Raw genomic sequence first — 20,862 nt, 5'->3', positions numbered from 1 at the left:
TTATTTAAAAGACATAAAGGCACAGTACAGATAGTGACAGAGTGACGGGGGCCTGGGGTTCTTCCATCCACTGGTTCGCTCCCTAAATGATTGCCATTGCTAGGGCTCGCCAGAGCAAAAACCTTGAGCCTGGAATTCCATTGAGGTCTTCCGTGTTGGTGGGAGAGCTCGACTATAGAGACATCTGCTGCCTTGCTGGGCACATTAGCTGGAGGCTGGATCAGCAGTGGAACAGCTGGGACTCGAACCAGTGCCCGTATGGGATGCTGGCCTCACAGGCGGCGGTTCATCTGCTGTGCCTCAGTGCTAGCCCAAGTGAGGAGCAGGTTTGCAGACAGTTTCCGGGTTCATGGAAGTATCTACCTGTTGATTGTGAAGAGATGCATTCTGGTTTGGGATGGCTAGGGAAGTAGGAATGTAGAGTGAGATAAGTTGAAAGGAGTAGGGTTCTCTGTGACCTTCTGCCTTCTCCTGAGGTTTTCTGTTGGTTTCTGTTCCTGCTGTCTCTTGGCCCTTGGATAATCAAAAGCATTTGTGTTTAAGGCTGAATACACAAGTACCTGAATCTGTTATCATGAGACACTGAATTGACAAAGGCTACCGAGTGTTCATGCACGCAATTTCCCTTTTTAAAGCTCTAGGATTATTGATTTAAGTTTCACATGGTTTTTAAATAGAGTGTGTATGACTTTAGTTAATATTTTAGCCCTCCAAATGTCCCATTTAATTGGATCTGGACTAGTTTTATACATGCCCGCATGTAAATTTTTAAGCTTTGCTAGTTTGTTCACAGTGCATAGATTCTCACGCAGAGTTGTCATTTTGTTACCCAAGCCTAAATGTAATTTAGGTTTTAATTTGTCTCCTATTTAAGCCCAGATCTACTTTCGTTAAATCTAATTTCATGGCTTTTCCCAATTATCATATTCTTTTTATCTCTGATAAAATGAAATTTAATTGTGAAAACTAAAAGGTTTTGAAAAATAGTCACATCTTTAGATGGCACAGAGATCTCTGCCCATTGGTCAAAGTCTATATAATAAATATGTAATATAAAGCTTTTATATTGACTTCTACTTGATCTGCATTTTTCTTACAAGTACAATAAACTTTCTAATGTACTTGGTTTCATTTTTTGCTTACGAAGCTTTATGTGTCCTGCCTCTGTGTTTGCATAAGTGTTTGTAACTTTTTGTCACTCATTGACTGAAGCTATATTTGGGGACATGCCTGAAGAATGGCTTCCTTGTTGTTAAAATTTTCTTCATTTTGGCCAGCGCCGCGGCTCACTAGGCTAATCCTCCGCCTTGTGGCGCTGGCACACTGGGTTCTAGTCCCGGTCGGGGCGCCGGATTCCGTCCTGGTTGCCCCTCTTCCAGGCCAGCTCTCTGCTGTGGCCATGGAGTGCAGTGGAGGATGGCCCAAAGTACTTGGGCCCTACACTCCATGGGAGACCAGGATAAGTACCTGGCTCCTGCCATCGGATCAGCGCGATGCGCTGGCCGCAGCGCGCCGGCCGCGGCAGCCATTGGAGGGTGAACCAACGGCAAAGGAAGACCTTTCTCTCTGTCTCTCTCTCTCTCTCTGTCCACTCTGCCTGTCACAAAATTAAAAAAAAAAAAGATTTATTCATTTGAAAGGGAGGATTACAGAGAGGCAGAGAGATTGAGAACGCTGGTTCATTCCCCAAAGGGCTGCAGTGGCCAGAGCTGTGCCGGTCCAAAGCTGGGATCCAGGGTTTCTTCTGGTCTCCCGTGTGGATGCAGGGCCCCGAGGATTTTAGCCATCTTATACTGCTTTTCCAGGTCATAGCATAGAGCTTGATTGGAAGTGGGACAGCCTGGACTCAAACCAGCACCCGTGGGGGATGCCAGCACTGCAGGCGGCGGCTTTACCAGTTTTGAAACAGCGCGGGCCCCGGGAATGGTTTCTTGAATTACGTGTGTGTGTGTGTGTGTGTGTGTGTGTGTGTGTTTGTGTGTGTGTATGAATAATAGAGCAAGGTTTTTAATCCACTGATTGACTCGCTGGATGACCACAATGGCCAGGCCAAAGCTAGGAGCCAAGAACCCAATCCAGATCTCCCACATGGATGGCAGGAGTCCAAGCACTGGGGTTGTCTTCTGCCCTCCCAGGTGCATTAGCAGGGAGCTGAATCAGAAGCCAAAGAGCCAGGATTCAAAACCTTAAGTCCCATATGGGAAGCTGGTGTCCCAAATGCAGCTTAACCCTCTGAACCACACCTCCAGATCCACTCAGATTTATCCAGTATCAGACAGAATCTACTTTGTATTACTGATCATTAATCTCCTTTTCACACAACATTTGCACTAGTAATGTCTCAGCAAATGCTGATAAATTGGTGTTTGGAAAGCAATATGGAAATAGATCTCAAGAATGCAAGGTGCAAAAGGAAGATTGAGCCAAGGGATCAGAAGATTGTTTCTCAGGTCCATAATTTATATCCTGCAAGAAAGTAGAATTAGCAGACAACAGGTATGCCCATGTGTTACGGAGTAACCCTTCCATGTTGTCTGTTGGCAAGGGTTTTTCATGAGGGGCTTTTCCATGAGCTTTCTGAAGTTCACATGCATGGATTTAAAAAATAAATTGCACCTGCAAGTGGCCCCAAGTGATGACCTGATTGGCAACAACCAGGAGAGTCAAGATATAAGTTTGAATCAAAATGTCATCACCAACAGCCGTACATCAACTCCCAAGAGAATCATGTTAAGAAAAAGACTCAATTTAAGCTCAAGTCCTAGTCCAAAACTGATTAACGAAAAGGTGAATTGCTCAGGAATGAAACCAGAAGCATGCAATATATTTCAATATGTGAAAAAAATTGCACCAAAGTAAATATGTAAATGTCATTTTCCACAAACTTCAGCAAATACTCTTGTACTTTTAATTGTTTTAATCTTTGTTGGAACATAAGCTCTCTGAGAAGGCAGAACATTTTGTTTTGTTCAACAGGGTGTTAGAAGTGCCTAGCACATAGTGTGTGCTCATAAACATCTGTCAGCTTTATTGAAACACAGAATTAGCCCCAAGCCTCGCGTTAAACACAGTTAGTTAGATGGTTCTATATTGAAAAACAGTGCAGTCCTAGGTGCAGAAAGAAATTTGTTCCAATTTTCTAATCTCGTGTAACAAGTCATCCCAGACGTTGTGGTTTAAATGGTACTTATTAATTTCCCAGTATTTGGGGGATGGCTGGGTGGTTCTTACTTGGAGTTCTTGTGTGTATAGTCTGGTGGTGGCTGGGCTGATGGTTCCTTCATCATGAGGCTGTTGAAAGCTGGCAGAAAGTAACCATTTCTTCCTCCAGGTGGTGTCTCCACTTGGCTCACTTCTGCTTCCTCACAACATGGGCAGTAGGAGTGATTTCTTACACCATAGCTGGATCCCCATAGAGCCAGTGTTAGGAGAGGCCCAGGTGGCAGCTGTCTTGCTGCCTTAGAAGCCTTAAGATCATTTATGCATGTTCCAGGAAGGAAAGGATTCATCTACTCACAGGATGTTAAACTCATGATGTTATTGACAAAGTGACCTTCTGAACAGAATGCCATGGAAAATATGGAGCAAATAGTGTTGAACGGTAATTAAGAGTGAAACGGTGTGTCTGGTTAGGTTGCCTTGGGCAAGCCCTGACTTCACCATACACCAGTTCTCTTTGACACATCTTGGCCATTTCAGGTTTAGTTTCTCACCCATAATAATGAATAAGCCCATTCAAATTGCATCGTTAGATTATTCTGCCATTAGGCATGTTTTGGTGGAACATTTTGAGACTCATTGTAAAAGGAACATGGAAGCTAACATAATCAAACTAATTTGGAATATTGTTTTTCTTGTCACTTTGACCACTAAATAACTCTAAAAGTGGAATGAACCAGTGATTGGTTGGTCTTAAGTTTTAGGAATGTAGGGAGATGATCCTTCTTGTCTTTGGCCTTGGGTGCATGCATTACGGTGCAAAAATGCTGCAAAATCATCCCATCCCTGACTTTCTTGAAGTTTACTATTAGATAAATTTATTACAGATCAGTCCTTACTGATATTTAGATCTCTGTTCTTTAATGCTAGAAGTGTACTCCTCAGTGAGCCTGAAGAAAATTCTACTTCTTTGCAATGAATTCTGCTACCACTCCAGATTCATCCTGTTAGCCATCTGATGCAACGTTGAATGAGTTTTCTGAATCAATGCTGGTTTCTTGGAAGCCGAACCATGTAAAGGCTTTCAAAGTTAGAACCTGTACCTATTGTTCTTATGAAGCCAGGCAGGGTCCGTTGATTGGCTTCTGGATAAGTGAAAGTGAAGAATTTGGAGATTGCTTTTGGGACCATTTCCTAATCTTATGCTGAAGCATCAGTTCTGTTTGTCCTGAGGTTATTTCAGGTAGTTAATAGATCTGCGTTCTCTTCATTTCACTTGATCTTAGAGAGCAAGGCATTCTGATTGTTGAGCGTTACTGTGTTTTTATCTTTTTTCTTGTTATCTCTACATTCTTCTGTAATGATGGAGTGTCAGAAGAGGCTCACCGAAATAAAAATCAAAGGACTGTTTTCATTTTCTAGTACTACCTTGTAGATCGTCTGTTCACATAACCATCAGTATTCCACCTTCTTCTTGGCATATTATGAGGGAACCATGAAAGGTTTTAAAAACTCATAAGAGCATTCAAGTGCAAGTCATTCTTAACAATGGAAAGGAGATAGATGTTGTTGTTTTCCAGTTCTGAAGAAGGTAGACTTCCAAAATGTTTAAGGTGTGCTGGGAATATTATAGGAGATGAAGATCGACTTTTCTGCACCTGGTCGTGAATGTTTTTCAGACCAAGGATGTGATTTCTGTTCCTCCCGCCTCGTTCTTTTAAATGCTGTAGTCGTTTTCAGTCTTCCTCAGTGAATGTTCTTACTCCCATCTCCCCATACGTTCCACCCAGTATCCGTGTTGACCCACATTTTTTTGCCTTTAAAGAGAGTTACCATCAAGGAGGATGAGCAGACCAGAGTCATTGTTGTGGCCAGATTCATGAGGAGTGGTAGGAATCTAAATGATAATTGTGTACACACAGGTCACCATGGGTGCCTTGTGAATAGTATTTCCAATGTGGAATGAAGAGCATTACAGTCTTTTGATAGAACACAACACAACCAGAGTACTCAGATACAGTTGTCTCTAGAGATTCACATGTGGGAACTTACCACAAGAAGTGGTAGAAAAATGTGACTGCAAGGTCTTAGTGTAGGCTTTGAAAGTAACGTTCACAGTCATTTCAGTGTTGCTGATGGGAAAATTACTCATGAGGATACGCAGCATTTAGAATGAGTATTTTATAAAACCTAGTAACTCAAATTTCGAGACAATTTGTGATGCAGGAGTCATTCCAAGTATTATATTGTCGTTGTCCATTCATGGAGACGTGCATGGAATCAGGAGCCTGAAAAGAGTGATGGTCTCTTTAAGATCCTTCAGTGGGGCAACCAAACTTTGCTTTCATTATGGAAACAGTTGTAAAGGACAGTTTCTTACTTCCCAAATTTCGTGTCATGGGGCTTCTTATTCATGTCAGTCATGAACTCTGGGAAGTGACAACAATCCCAGTTGTGAGTAAAAGGCCCATGGAAGTGACACAGAGTTGGGAAAGCCGAGAATTTGTTTGGAAGTTGAGATAAAGAATGGACTCTGGGTATATCAGATGTTTCATACTTTGTTTTTAAAAACAGAATAGTTAACGTGTTTGTAGGAATAGATAGCATGTGAGGATTCAAACTTGACAACACACGTTAGATGTTTTTGTAAAAGCTGCTTTGGTTTTCAGTCGTTTACTCTATTTCACTGCCTTTCCACTCTTGTAAATTAACTATTCAACTGCTACACAGTCTTTATAACTTTATGTTTTACATAATTATAGTCTGTGCTGCTTCATAGTAAGACTGTACTCCACCCAAATTAGAAGCAGTCGAAGAAATTAATTCAATAGCAGTCGAATTCACGTAAGTGAATGCTGGAGGCTCAAGGATGTGTAAGTACTGATTTGGCAACATCTAATGCTGGAGGCTCAAGGATGTGTAAGTACTGATTTTGTGCTGCTCGCACAAAACTTCTCTTTATTTGTATTATTAGAAGGATATAGTATAAGTCTTTGTTAATGAAATCCTCAGAAAGGAGGTGATTAAATAGAACTAAGTACTTCCTCAACATACATACCACTTACTTGCTGATCGGTATCGGGAAATACTGAAACTGGCTTCTCATGAAACTTTTGGTCCCGGGGAACAAGGTCTTGTAGGTCCATCTCATTAAAGATTTGTTTAGTTGAAAGGCAGAGTTGACAGGGAGATCTTCCATCTGCTACTTCACTCCCCAAATGGCCACAATGGAAAGCGTTAGGCCAGGCCAAAGGCAGAAGCCTGGAACTGCATCCGGGTCTCCCAAAGTGGTGCATGGACCCAAACACTTAGGCCTCATCAACTGTTTTCACTGGCAAATTAGCAGGGAGATGGAATGAAGTGGAGCATTGGGACTCGAACCTGTGCTCACATGGGATGCTGGCATTGTGGGCTGCGGCTTAACTGACCGTGCCATAGTGCCAGCTCCTATCAGGCCCATTTCTAAAACATTGGAGATCTTTTGGGAAGATCACTTCGGTCAGACCTGCTCGGTAAAGCAATCCCAACAGAGTTCCTTTCCTCTGCTGCTTCACTGCTCGACTGCCTGCAACTGCTGGGGCTGGGCCAGGCCAAAGCTAGGAGCCGGGAACTCAGTCCAAGCCTCCCACGTTGGAGGAAGGGAACCAGATGATTGAGTCAACATCTACTGCCTCCGTGTGTGTGCATTAGCAGGAAATTGAATCGAAACTGGTGCTTGGTCATGTATGGAATTTGGATTTCAAACCAGGATTTGGTTCCCAACTGCATCACGTACTCTAATCTGTCATTAAAAATGTTGTAATCTGTGTATGCCTTCATTCTCCTTCTGTTTTCTCCGTTGCAGCCTTACACTTCTAGTCATCTACGAGACCCTCATCCACCCAGTTTCCACCATTGCACCACCATCCCTCCTACTCTATGTTAGCTTCAACCTACTTGAGGGCCTACATACTTGCCTCCCACTCTGTCCTCTCTGTATATCCTCCCATTCCTTCTGGCCCACCACGTTGGACTCACTTTCCTCGTAACCTCGAACCCTTGGGGAGAGCCTCAGGTGGCCACTGGGCTCACAGCCCAAGAATGTCCAGAAGATTCTACTTGTTCTTCCTTCCTCATTGTACCCCCCACCCCATCCCAGCTTAGGTGGCAACTAAGGCAGGGATGCCTTTGCCTACCCATCTGCCAAGACTCCCTGTAGCACCTGCTCCTCAGCTGTCTACCTGGCCAGCCTGCACCCTTCCTTGGAGCTCTAGAGCCCCTCAGACCAGGATGGTTTCAGGCCCTTGCTGGGTGGGAGCTCATCCACCTACCCCTCTGGATGGGCAGTGGTTGTAGGTTTTGAGGCCACAGTGCATTTGGTATTATGTACTAGGAGCATAAGGACTACTAGCTGCATGGAGCTGAGGTCAACAGTGGGCTCCCAGCCATGTCCACCTTCTCAGTGCCCCCATAGCCGTGTATGGTGGCATCTCCAGCAATACACCGCCCCTCCCATCAGTGAGCAGACAGCCTCATGGGCTCCTGAGGGACCACGGCCACCAGCAGGTATGGTCTCTTATGTTTATTTATCTCTCTCTCTCTCTCTCTCTCTCTCTGTGTGTGTGTGTGTGTGTGTGTGTGTGTGTGATTTTTTAAAAATAAGCATTAGTTGATGTTAAAACAGAGAAGGGAATGGTTGTTTTTCTGTCTTAAAAACTGTTCAAAAGAGAAAGAAGAAAACAGGCATGTACCAGTTCAAACAAGAACAGATCCCATAGATGGATCAATCCCTGTATTCCTGCAACTCCTGGAACATGACCAGGCTGAATCTGAGAACCAAGGCTTTGAAGCACAGTTCAGGTCTCCCAAGTGGGCAGATGTGAGATAACTACTGGAGTCAGCATCAGCTGTCTCACTGGAACCATGTTTGTAGGAAGCTGGAATCCCAGGATGAAACCCAGAATTAAACCCAGGCATTGTCTTATTGGACCTACATAGGCCTCTTCCTAGCCTCTTAACTGTTTGGCTAACCGCTGCAAGGATGGTTCCCCTCTTCTTTGTCCCCTTAGTGCATGCCTGTAAGGAATGAGTTCCTTACATTTTCATCCTGTAGTTACTAACTCAGTAATGTGCCAAGTACTTTACTGCTGTATTCTATCATTCTAATAATTGTCAAGATTTCTTCCATAAAAAAGGTTAAAAAGTGGAAGAAAGGAATCAGTTAAGGTTTTAAAATTTAATAAAAGAAGAAAAGTGTGACTCCACTGAACATTTGGCCAAATATATGATTCCAAGGTGAATGTGGATGCCTTTCTTGTCCTAATGAAACTGAAACAGTTGGGGCTGTCCTTTTGTTTGTACAACTTAGATTTGAGAGGCTGATGCCTGTGTCCTCAAAGTATGACATTTCAGTTGTCAAATGTAGCTACGCAAAGATTTCAAAAAATGATAACCTCGGGGAGTAGTAAATATGTGTGTCCCTGACAGCGGTTTCGTTTAGTTGTGTTTTGATGAGTGGAAACCATACATGAAAATTGATTGCAGGAAATAACTTATGATATCCTTGCTTTTAGTAACATACATATAAAATAATGAAGATTTGATTTATGGTAATGATTCTACAATCATATATGTGGGCCTGACCTCTTTGATTTAAGCAGCTACTGCATAGAGATGCAAGCACCTTCATTGAAGCATTGAAGTTAAAAGTCATGTTAGTATTCTTGTCTGCCACTTCTTAACTATATTCCTTTCTCTGTTGTGCCTGTGTAGTTATTGCACAGAGTGGGAGAAAATGATTTAGAAAGTGTTTCTTTTAGTTTCTGAAAGACAGTGTGTATAATTGTTGTCATTTCTTTGAATATTTGGCATAATTCACCTCTAAAACCATCAGGGAGTAGAGAGCTATCTTTCAGAAGATTTTGCCAAACTAAAAATTCTATTGCTTTGATATTTATAAGAATCATTAATTCATTTCATCTTGTTTAAGCTTATAGTTTATAGCTTTCAGGGAAATGTATTATTTCAGATAAAGTGTTAAGTACATAAAGCTCAGCAGAATTTTAGCTCACTGTCTTTCTTAAAAATATTTATTTATTTATTAGCAAGTCAGAGTTACAGAGAGATCTTCCATCTGCTGCTTTACTCACCAGATGGCCACAACGGCCAGGGCTGGACCAGGCTTGAGCCAGGAGCTTCCTCTGGGTCTCCCACGTGGGTGCAGAGGTGCAAGCACTTGGGCCATCTTCCACTGCTTTCCCAGGCCATAGCAGAGAGCTGGATCAGAAGAGGAGCAGCTGGGACCCAAACCATCACCTATATGGGATGCCAGTGTTGCAGGCAGCTTTACCTGCTACACCACAGCACTGGCCCCACTTACTATCCTTCTAATGTATATGTGGTGTGTGGCACCTCCATAATTTGTCTTCTCTTTTTCTTTATCATTGCAATAAAGATATATCAGTTTTGCTGACGCAGTTTTTGTGTTCACTAGTTTTTTGTTTTATTTTCAATTTTAATCTGTTTCACTCTTTGACTTATTAGTTGCTCCCTTATGCTTGGCTTAGTTTATTTTGCTGTTCTTTGTTATTTTTTTAAACTAAAAATTATTGTTGAATAGATATCTTTCTTCTCTTCTAATAAATGCCTTTATTGCTATGAATTTTACTCCAAATACTGCTTAAGTTGCATCTGTATAACTCTGATACATCTGCATTTTAAATTTTTTAAAGTTATATCCTTTTCTAATTTATCTTGAGGCTTCCTCTTTGACTTAGGGATTTAGAAGTGTATCGTGGGGCCAGCACTGTGGCCTAGCATGTAAGGCTGCCACCTGCAATGCCAGCATCCTATATGGGCACCGCTTTGAGTCCCGATTGCTCCTTTTCGTATCCAGCTTTCTGGCCTGGGAAAACAGTAAAGATGGGCTATGTCCTTGGGCCCCTGCACCGCATGGGAGACCTGGCTCCTGGCTTCAGATTGGCTCAGCTCTGGCTGTTGCTGCCAATAGGGGAGTGAACCAGCAGATGGAAGACCTCTCTCTCTCTCTCTCTCTCTCTGCCTCTCCTTCTCTCTCTATGTAGCTCTGCCTTTCAAATAAAATAAATAAATCTTTAAAAAAAAAAGGAAGTGTGTTGTTTTACTCCAAGATTGGAAGTTTTCCAGCTATCTTTGTAGTATTAATTTATAAATTAAATAAATTTACATCTAATAACATTCTTTATAGCATTTAGTTTCTTTAAAAAAATTTGAAAGTCTGTTTTATGATGAAGAAATGGGCTACATTGGTGAATTTCCTTACGGACTTAAAAAATGGGTCTTCTGTTATTTTTGGGTGCAGTATTCTAAAAACATCAGTTATACCCATTTGATTGAAAGTTTGATGCAATTCTTCAATATCCTTAACTGATTGTCTTCTAGTCCTATCTGTTACTAACTGATGCGTCAACAATTACAAATAAAATTGTAAATATTTCTATTTCTCTTTCGATTTTCGTCAACTTTGCATAGTGAAGTTATGTTGCTATGTAATATGCATGTAGAATCATTTTATTGTTTTTTTTTTTAATTGCACCTTTGGGCAACATGCCATGACCCTTCTAACTCCTTCTAATTTTCTCTGCTCCAAATTGTACTTTCTCTAGTATTAATACAGTCGTTCAAATTTTTTGGATTAATGTTGCACAGGATGTATTTATTTACCCCTTTTACTACTTTATCTATTTCGATGTATTTGAAGTAAGTTTGTCATAGACAGCATCAGGAGGGGTCATTTAAAATAAAATCCTTTCTGAAAATTTCTCTCCTTCACTTGCTGTGTTTAGGCCAGCTGCATTCAACATACTCATTGATAGTTTTGGATTTAGCCCAATTTCATCATCTGTTTTTTGACATTGAACTCCTTTATTTCAGTTTCTCCTTTCTTGCTGTCAGGTGACTTGCATGGTTTTTCATTCCATTTTAATTTATCAGTTGTGATGTATACATTATCTGTTTCTATAGATTGTTAGTGACTGCCCTCAGAAGTATAACACACACTTTCTTTTTCATAGGCTCGTAACAGTTTTGCCGTATCAGGGAGAAATTTTACCATCAGGTAGGTCCTTTCTTTTCTCTTCTATGTCATAGTTTTCTTACATATTCCACATATCCCAACAATCCACATTAAAAATTCATCAGGTGAATGTTATAATTTTTGGTTCAATCATTGAATCAATTTTGTTTTAAAAGATTTATTTATTTTACTTGAAAGTCACAGTTACACAGAGGGAGAGAAGGAGAGATCAGAGAGAGAGAGAGAGAGAGAGAGAGAGAGATGTCTTCCATCCTTCCATCCCCTGGTTCACTCCCCGAGGACTGCAATGGCCAGAGCTGCCCCAATCTGAAGCCAAGAGCCAGGAGCTTCTTCCAGGTCCCCCATATGGGTGCCGGGGCCCAAGGACTTGAGCCATCTTCTACAGCTTTCCCAGGTCATAGTAGAAAGCTGGTCGGAAGTGGAACAACCGGGTCTCAAACCAGTGCCCATATGGGATGCCGGCACTGTAGGAGGCAGCTTTATCTGCTATGCCACAGCACCGGCCCTCATTGAATCCATTTTAAAAACCTATTGGGGCCGGCACTGTGGTGCAGTGGGTTAAGTCTCAGAGAACGTGGCGGTGAGACGGTGTCACTAGTCAGGGTTAGGGCCTGGAACTCTTCCTCTCCTGCAGTGGAAGGCTGTGTCTTTAACTGTCAGTGTGATGACATCCGCCTTCCCAGAATGCACCTGTCACATCCAGGTCCAGGATGCGTGCTCGCACCCCAACACATTCGTGGAGCTACTCGGAGGGCGCACCAGCCGGAAGGAGCTGCACCTCCAGCGCGGATGAAGGCTGCCGTTTTCTCTCTTTCTCCGTGGAGCGCTGCACACCGGGAGCCAGGGACCGCTTGTGCGTGCTTTTCCCCGTGCAGAGCCGTCCACCTTGGTGCTTTCCTGCTCTCTATCTCCGACGTGTGCATGGACCAACCAAACCGTAGGTACCATTTTCGTTTTTTTCTCTTTCTCTTGTCCACGGGCAGTTCTTTGGCCCGCTCTTGTTGAGCATTTCTCTGTGCGGGGCAGCCCATCCTGGGCCTGAATGTGTGTGTGTGTTTCCTGGGTGCTACATAACCTCCTTCCTATTTGCACGTGGGGCCGGTCTGCATTTTGTGTTTCTGTCTTGGAAGGAGACAAGAGCCTGCACCAAATTTAATATAATCTGGGTTCTGGTTCGAGTCTCGGCTGCTCCACTTCCTATCCAGCTCCAGCTAGTGCCCCTGGGAAAGCAGCGGAGGATGGCCCCAGTACCTGGGCCACTACACCCACATAGGAGACAGGGGTAGAGACAGGCTCCTGGCTTCGCCCTTGGCCCTGGCCTGGACATTCTGGCCATCTGGGGAGTGAACCAGCAGGTGGAAGACCTTTCTCTCAGTCTCTCCCTCTCTAACCATGACTTTCAAATAAGTAAATAAATAAATCTTCAAAATCATTAATATGTTCATGGCCCACATAGTAGAACTCTGGGAAGTAAGCTCATGAAGAGTGAGGAGACTTTTCCCATCCCGCTCCTCTCCAGAGCCCCTGATGGAGGTTGGGATTCTCTGCCCCTGCTGCTTTGTCTAAAATTTTGGTCCGGAGTGATTCACCCTGTGAGCTCTTTTCTCCGACCAGGCTAGGAAAAGTTTTTGTTTTTGTTTTGAGTTTGTGCAGTGTTTTTTCACTTGTTATGCATATGAACTGATGATCTACAAGCTCCTTAGTGTGCTGGACTAGATGCCAGCGAGGTTATTTTATGTTCATGCCTGGTAACATCTTATTGAAAGTTGGACATTGTATTAAAAACTTATGAAGGCTCAGAATGATAATCTCATTGCCCAGAGATAATTCACTCTATCATAGACCAGGCAAATAGCATGAGGGTCATAACTCAATCTTTTGGGGTGGCCCTGGCTCGAGTCTGCATTTCCTTCCTTAGAAGAGTCTGGCTTCGTCTCCACCCCTAGGCTGTGGACCTCCAGGGATCCCAAGTGAAAATCAGCGACGTTTACCAACGCCTCCTGATGGCTGATTCTCAGAACCGTAAGTTGGCCTCTTACTAAAATGACCAAAACCTGCACTCCTCTTTCCCATTCTTTCTTCCCCTCTACTTCTTAGTCTGTTAACCTAATGTTGTAGTAGGAAAACTGGCATCTGGTCTGCTTGTGTTTTACTGTGACCTGCTGTTCTCCGGGATTTTGGTCCCTCAAGGTCTAGATGCTGGAAACTGGCAGTTAGCCTAGTGGCTCAAGTGCCCACATCCCACGTCACGGTATCTAGTTTTGATTGCTGGCTCTGGCTCCTGGCTTCAGCTTCCTTTCAAGGCAGACCCAGGGAGGCAGTGATAATGGCTCAAATAATTGTTGTTTTTTTTTTTTCTACTCACAAGGGAGACTTGGATGGAGATACTGGTTCCCAGCTTCATCCTTGGCTGCTGTGGACATTTGGTGAATAAACCAATGGATGGGAGTTCTCCCAGCTCCCTGAAATAAGTAAACATCACCATTGAAAAGATCTGGATGTTTTCATTGGCCCAAACTCCACCTTTTGTTCCCCTGGTTCTGATATGTGGAAAGCTCTGCCTGGGTAATGATCTTCCCTTGGCTTCTGGTCCATTCTCTGGCTGGGTTCTCAGCTCCTTGCTTCAGACCAAAGTGGCTACTGCCAGTGGGAAGCACCTCACACCATTCTCCATGGGACTGTGGCCCTCAACTCCTGGATCTTTCAGTAGCTCCCAAATAACCTGCAACCAGATGCTTTTGTTTCATGCAGTTTTTCTGGTTGTTGTTCTTGGAAATGTTGGTCTTAGTAGAAAGGGAAGACCTGGGACAACTTATGAGAAGTAAAGTTGCAGACAGGTGCTCCTAGCAACTGTGAGATAAACAGAAGTGGTATAAAGAGCCCAGAGGGCAGTGTTGGCCATCCAAGTAATGAGATGACCCCTGGCTATAATTGAGGTTGTGTTTCTCTGTCCATCAGAATTGTTGGCATTCTCTTGTGTCTAGAGATGACACTACTGCCTCCTTTACCCAGAGTCATCCCTGGGAGAGAAAAGGGGGCAGCTTTCTAACAGATCATGTTCGGGTGGCCTCTTGGGCATGGGCTAGTAAGGAATTCTTAGGAAAGGACCAAGGCAGGGCTTAACCTGTGGCCCAGGGTAGCTCCAGTGTCAGTGCTGGAACCTGCTGCTAACAACTCACAAGAGCCTATGGTGTGTTTATGTGTGGTCACTTTAGTACATTGTACGGGCCACGTACACCATGGAGATCCACAGGCACTATAAACCAGGGCTTTGTTTTACGCAGATGCTGGTTGTAAAACTTGAATCAGGGAACGGCCACCCAGGAGGGATGTGTGGCAGTGGGGGTGGGGCCAGATTCAAGCCCTTTGGGTCAATAGATACTGGGGGCTGACTCAATAATGATTGGCTCTGTGTTCATGTGTGTGTGTGTGTGTGTGTGTGTTTTATCATTTAGTTCTCACTACACCATGAAATCAGATAGTAGAGACTAGGAGAATTTCTGTTCCCTGCTTCAGTCCACATTGCAACCTGGGTCGCTGTGATCCCCTTCATCTTCATCCTTAACCACAGCACCTGTAGCAGTACAGGGCGGGAGGACTGAGCCCAGGCTAGTTTCCGGTCGCTGAGGGCAGACAGTGCAGTGTGGCAGAGACCAAGGACCCGTGTGGCCCTGAGCACACACTCGGCCCATATAAGAAGTGCAAACAGGATTCTGAGCCCAAGCAGCATGGAGAGAACAGAGGGATCTGAGAAAAATTGTCCTTGGTTGCTTATTGTTCTTGCACCTTGTTGTCATGCCCCTGTCCTGAACAAACCCCACCACCTGTTTTCTCTGTTTCTATACCCAGACGGCACAGCGCAGGTGATGAAAACTCGCACAACAGAGCAGATTGCCGCATTCTAAATTCCTGATCACCAATCTCCAAGACAGCAGGGGTCCTACCAGAACTTGTGGGCTGACTTTTCCTTTACTATCCCTAGAAAGTTTTCACACTTTTAATGTGCGGAAGCATGCCTCTTCTCCCTCACTCAGTAATTCTAAAGTCGAACTTTCCTGTTTATTTTGCAGTATCTATAAATTCACGTAATGGGGTGAGACCCAGTACAGAGAGGGTCCCTGGACCCTGTATCCAGTCTCCTGCAGAACCAGCCTCTTGCAGAGTTACAGTACAGTTCCAAAGCCAGGAGACCACAATGGGCACAACCAAGGGAGAGAATGTTTTGGACCTCACAAGACTTCACGTCATCCTCGTAGAGCCACACCCATTTCCTCTGACAGGCTCCAGTCTGTCCCACAGCTCCATGACTGAGTCACATCCTGAATGTCATTTGTGTGCAGTCACACAGAGTAGGTGCCCCAGGGACTGGGTTTTATCAGTCAGCATGGGTCTCTGGAGATTCCTATAGGCCACTGTGCGTACACATAGTTCCTGTAGGTCACCGTGTGTACCCATAGTTCCTATAGGTCACTGTGTATTCATAGTTCCTGTAGGTCAGTGTGTGTATCCATAGTTCCTATAGGTCACTGTGCATACCCATAGTTCCTGTAGGTCACTGTGCATACCCATAGTTCCTATAGGTCACTGTGCATACCCATAGTTCCTATAGGTCACTGTGCATACCCATAGTTCCTGTAGGTCACTGTGCATATCCATAGTTCCTATAGGTCACCGTGTGTACCCATAGTTCCTGTAGGTCCCTGTGTGTACCCATAGTTCCTATAGGTCCCTGTGTGTATCCATAGTTCCTATAGGTCACTGTGTATCCATAGTTTCTATATGTCACTGTGCATACCCATAGTTCCTATAGGTCACTGTGTGTACCCATAGTTCCATCCTTTGTATTAACATCCGTGGGATGGATGGTCTGGTATTGCCCACTAAGGTCCATCAGGGTTGATTCCAGTTCTTGCCTATTAAAAATTAAGCTGCTGTAGACATGAAGTATTTTACATGAATGTAGGAATTAATTTTTGAGGGATAAAAACCTCTGGCACTTTAATTTATTATTAATTTAGTGTTGAGAGACTACCAAGCTGGTTGCCCGTGTAGCTGTACCATTTCATAGTCTCATTAGCAAGGTAGGGTTGATCCAGTTTCTGCACATCCTTGCTAGCATTGCATATTTTAAGTGATTTTTATTTGAGCCAATTTGATAGGTCTATACCGACATCCCAGGGTGGTTTGTACTTGCATTTCCCTCATGGGTAATGACATGGAACATCTTTTCATGGGCATATATGCCGACTGCATACTTCTTAGGTGGAATGTGTGTTTTCTAACTGGATTGCTATTTTACTGTTCAGTTGTGAGAGTCTTTTACATTTTCTAGATACTAGTCCTTTGTCATCTGTGTTGTTTGTAAATACATGTCTTAAAGTATTTACCTCATTCTTTTTTTACATTTTTTAAAATTTATTTGACGGGTAGAGTTATAGACAGTGAGTGAGACAGACAGAGAGAAAGATCCTCCTTCCGTTGGTTCACTCCCCAAATGGCCACTACGGCCGGCGCTGCACCGATCCGAAGCCAGGAGCCAGGTGCTTCCTCCTGGTCTCCCATGCGGGTGCAGGGCCCAAGCACTTAGGCCATCCTCCACTGCACTCCCAGGCCACTGCAGAGAGCTGGGCTGGAAGAGGAGCAACCGGGACTGGAACCCGGCACCCATACAGGATGCCGGTGCTGCAGGCAGAGGATTAACCCAGTGAGCCATGGTGCCGGCCCCTACCTCATTCTTTACTGCTTTATAGTTTTCTGGACATTTTGTCATTTTATATTTAAGTTTGTGATTCATTTTGAGCTCCGTTTTAAACAAGCTGTGAGACTTAGGTTGAGTTTAATTGTTTTCCTCTGGGTAGCCTGTTGCTCCAGGACTATTTGTTAAAAATCTTACCTTTATCGCGTCTTGGCCTTTTCACTGAGATCAAGTGTAAAAAGTCTACCTTTCTGCTGTCGACTTGCTCTTCACTTTTGTCAAAATAAGTTGAACATCTTTGCTTTATTTCTTAGTTCCCTATTCTCTTCTCATCGTCTATCCACGTACCCATCTACATACACCACACAGTTTTCTTACTTTAGCTGTTTCTTGAAGCCAGATTTATTTATTTATTTATTTGTTTGTTTGTTTTTTTTTTGAAAGATTTATTTGAGAGGCAGAGTTTCAGACAGAGAGGTCCTCCATCTGCTGGTTCACTCCGCAAATGGCCTCAACGGGTGGAGCTGGGCTGATCAGAAGGCAGAAGCCAGGAGCTTCCTCTGGGTCTCCCATGTGGGTGTAGGGACCCAAACACCTGGGATATCTTCTACTGCTTTCCTAGGTCATCAGCAGGGAGCTGGGTCAGAAGTGGAGCAGCTGAGACTCGAACTGGTGCCCATACGGGATGTGGGCACTGCATCCTGAACCAGGCTGCATTAGGAAGCTGGACTGGAGGTGCAGGTGGCAGAACGCAAGCCTGCCCTCTTATATGGGGTGGCTGTGTCCCTAGTGTGCCTTAACCCACTGTGCGATAAACGTGCCCTGGATTATGAAATCCTCTGTGTGGTTGACCTCTCTGCTCTGGTCGGAAAAGGTGTAGATGCTGCCTGGTTACTGCTACATAAGTGGTAGAGGTCCACATTCCCTGCTCAGCCTCCATTGAGATCCAAAATTGGTGAATTCTTTGTTACTTGTGCTTGGACATGGAAGTTCCAGCTCCTCCCTGGGTCCTAACGGACACCACGATGTGGGGCAGGGGGAGGGGGGTTGCTCATTACCCCTGATGGGTAGTCATAAAAGTCTGGTTTCCCACCACGATGCCTCTGACGCTGCCCTGGCAGTTATGGATGGAGAGGGCTGATTTTCATCCTTCCCTTCTCTGTGAGCGCCCTAGTTGGAGACAAGCCTCACTTGAGTGCCACAAAGGTGGACGTCTAAGCTTGCCTCTTGGTTTTTGTTGGTGCAGGTGAGGGTGGGCCATGGTCCTTTCTCTGTCATTTTTGCCGTAGTGAAACAGTTATTACCCAGTTTTCTGTCTTGCAAGACTGCATGTTTCCTAGTACTTTGGATACAGAGAATAGTACTCTGCTGGAGGGGCTGCTCTGTGCCCCTTGGTGTTGCCCAGTTGTGTGCTTCTTCAGCTCCGAGTCCAGGATATAAAAGAGAAATAGAAAACCTGGGGGGTTCATCTGACATGTGTTCCTCACAGCCTAAGGTCCAGCCAGTCTCCTTCCATCTCTCCACCTTCCAGAGTCTTCTATTTTCCCTATGTGATATCCAGGGCTCCAAGTTGTCATTGGGGGGCGGGAAGGCACATCTGCTCTGCCATGTAGAAGCCGAAGTCCTGGCTCAAGTCGTTTTATTCCAGATCCATTACACAGAAATAAACCACATTGAAATTATAGCTTCTGTATAATTTGCTTGTCTTCCCAGATCTGCCAGTGACTTGCATCTGCATTCTCTCTCTCTCTCTCTCTCTCTCTCTCTGTGTGTGTGTGTGTGTGTGTGTGTGTGTCTCAATTTCCTTGCAGTATGGGAGACGTCTCTCGCAGGAGCTAAAGCCACAGCTCATATTGAATAATAGATTCTATTCAGTTCTGCTTCCCTGGGAGCATTGGAACACATTAATTATATGTACTCTCTCTTATCCATAGCTTCATCCTGTTAACTAGATTTTCCCATTGGCTTTTAAAATTGTGTTCAAGCTCTTCCATTAAGTACAAGTCAAATCCTAGCCACAAATTCCTTCTAGCAATTGCGGTGTCTCCCTGCTTCGTTCGTTGAACTTCTCAAAATGTTCTCATTTATTCATCCCCCATTCATTCCTCAACTACTCCAGTGTGGTTTTGGTTCCCATAATTTCACATCCAGTTAACTCTGCTGAAGAGAGATATTTCTTAGTGCCCTCTTTCTTCTATTAAATGTTAAAAATGTAGATTTTCCATCTGCTGGTTCACTTTCCTAAATATCTACAACAGCCAGGGCTGGGGCTGGGTCAGGCCAAGTCCAGGATCCAGGGACTCCCTCTGGGTCTCCCTTGCGGGGGGTAGCAGGGGCTCAAGTACATGACCCATCATGTGCCACATCCCAGGGTGTGGGTGTGTGTTAGCAGGGAGCTGGGTGGGACGTGGAATCGTCAGACTTGCAGCAGGCACTCGGATACGGCACACAGGAGCCTGAAGAAGTGCCTTGACCCGCCCATCGAACGCCCACCTGCTCTGCTTCTCAAACTCTCAGCAACATCTTTGGTATAATGGTCACTCGTGGTTCTCGAAGCACTCTTCCCTTGGCTTCCACACGACAGCATTTTCCTGGCGTTTCCTCTACTTCTCTGGACACGTCTTCTCTGTTTATTCTCTGAACTCCTTCTTTCTACACAGCAAGCGGACGTTGGCGTTCTCAGAATTCAATCACAGGCTCTCATTTCTCAACTCACTCAGATTTTTCTTCCTGGACATTCTCTTACACAACATGACTTTTGGTTATCATCAATAGGCAGACAGCATACATCTCTCCTCTGAGTTTCAGACTTGCAATACATATCTCCTCTTAGAAGCCTGCAAGTCCCTGCAAACCAATCTGTCCAGAACTGAGATCAAAATCTCCTGAGAGCAGACCTCCACCCTCTTCTCCATCACATACCCTTCCCCTGCTCTCTGAGTCAGTGAATGGCCGCATCACCCACTGAATTACAAGAGGAGGAATCTGTGTGGGGATCTGATTCGAGGTCCTCCTCTCCATTGTCTCCCGTGGTCAACACATCAGCACACGGCTGACTTTATCTTCTAAATAACTTACCGTCCTGTTGCCTTGTCTCTCGTCCAAGCACACTGACTCGAGATCATCCCCCTCTCCTACCATGGACATTGGCATAGCTGCCTCAGCCTCCCCTGCACCTGCCCTTGCTCCTCGCCAAGCTGGCTGCCACTCTGCAGCCAAAATATTTTTTTTTTTTTCAGAATTCAGATCTCTCTCTCTCCCCTCTTTCCCTCTCTTTCTGCCTTGCCAATATTCTTAAAAAAGAGGCAGTTCCTTTTGTATTTGGCTCTAAATTCCCAGTCTCATTTTGTACAGTTTCACTGCAGTTTCTGCTTCAGCCACTCTGGCCTTTCAGTGACCATGATGCCCCGTGATACTCCTGCTCCAGGGCAGGGTTCTCTGTGAGACCCGAGTCTCAAACCGGTGCCCATATGGGATGCTGGCACTGCAGGTGGCAACTTTACCTGCTATGCCACAGCTCCAGCCCCCATTGAATCCATTTTATAAACCTCTTGGGGCCGGCACTGTGGTGCAATGGGTTAAGTCTCTGCCTGAGGCGCTGGCATCCCATATGGGTGCCAGTTTGAGTCCTGGCTGCTCCACTTCCGGTCCAGCTCTCTGCTGTGTCCTGGGAAAGCAGAAGATGACCCAGGTGCCTTGGCCCCTGCACCCGTGTGGGAGACCTGGAAGAAGCTCCTGGCTCCTGGCTTCAGATCAGTACAGCTCTGGCTATTGTGGCCATTTGAGGAGTTAACCAGAGGATGGAAGACCTTCCTCTCTGTCTCTTCATCTCACTGTCTGTAACTCTAACTCTCAAATAAATAAATAAATCTTGTAAAATAAAAACCTGTTATATTTGTCAGTTGTCTATTCCTAGAATTCTAGTGGCCTGAATTCTTCATTGTGGTCACGCAGA

At 44.5% G+C, this 20,862-nt stretch overlaps 1 long non-coding RNA gene across 1 annotated transcript in view; it reads left to right on the top strand.

Moving 5' to 3' along the window:
- The window catches only part of LOC103346767 (uncharacterized), a 67,330-nt gene that overhangs the window by 11,693 nt on the left and 34,775 nt on the right, over nt 1-20,862 (top strand). The window contains exons 3-6 of the long non-coding RNA XR_016221084.1: nt 7,532-7,704; nt 11,190-11,233; nt 11,916-12,149; nt 13,159-13,234. This is a non-coding gene — a long non-coding RNA (uncharacterized LOC103346767). The remainder of the gene's footprint in view (nt 1-7,531; nt 7,705-11,189; nt 11,234-11,915; nt 12,150-13,158; nt 13,235-20,862) is intronic.

Source organism: Oryctolagus cuniculus, chromosome 15, assembly GCF_051225735.1.
Source record: "Oryctolagus cuniculus isolate XC-2025 breed Fujian yellow rabbit chromosome 15, ASM5122573v1, whole genome shotgun sequence".
NCBI lineage: Eukaryota > Metazoa > Chordata > Mammalia > Lagomorpha > Leporidae > Oryctolagus > Oryctolagus cuniculus.
The sequence above is the reverse complement of the archived record's forward strand: the minus strand, read 5'-3'. Positions and strand labels throughout refer to the sequence as shown.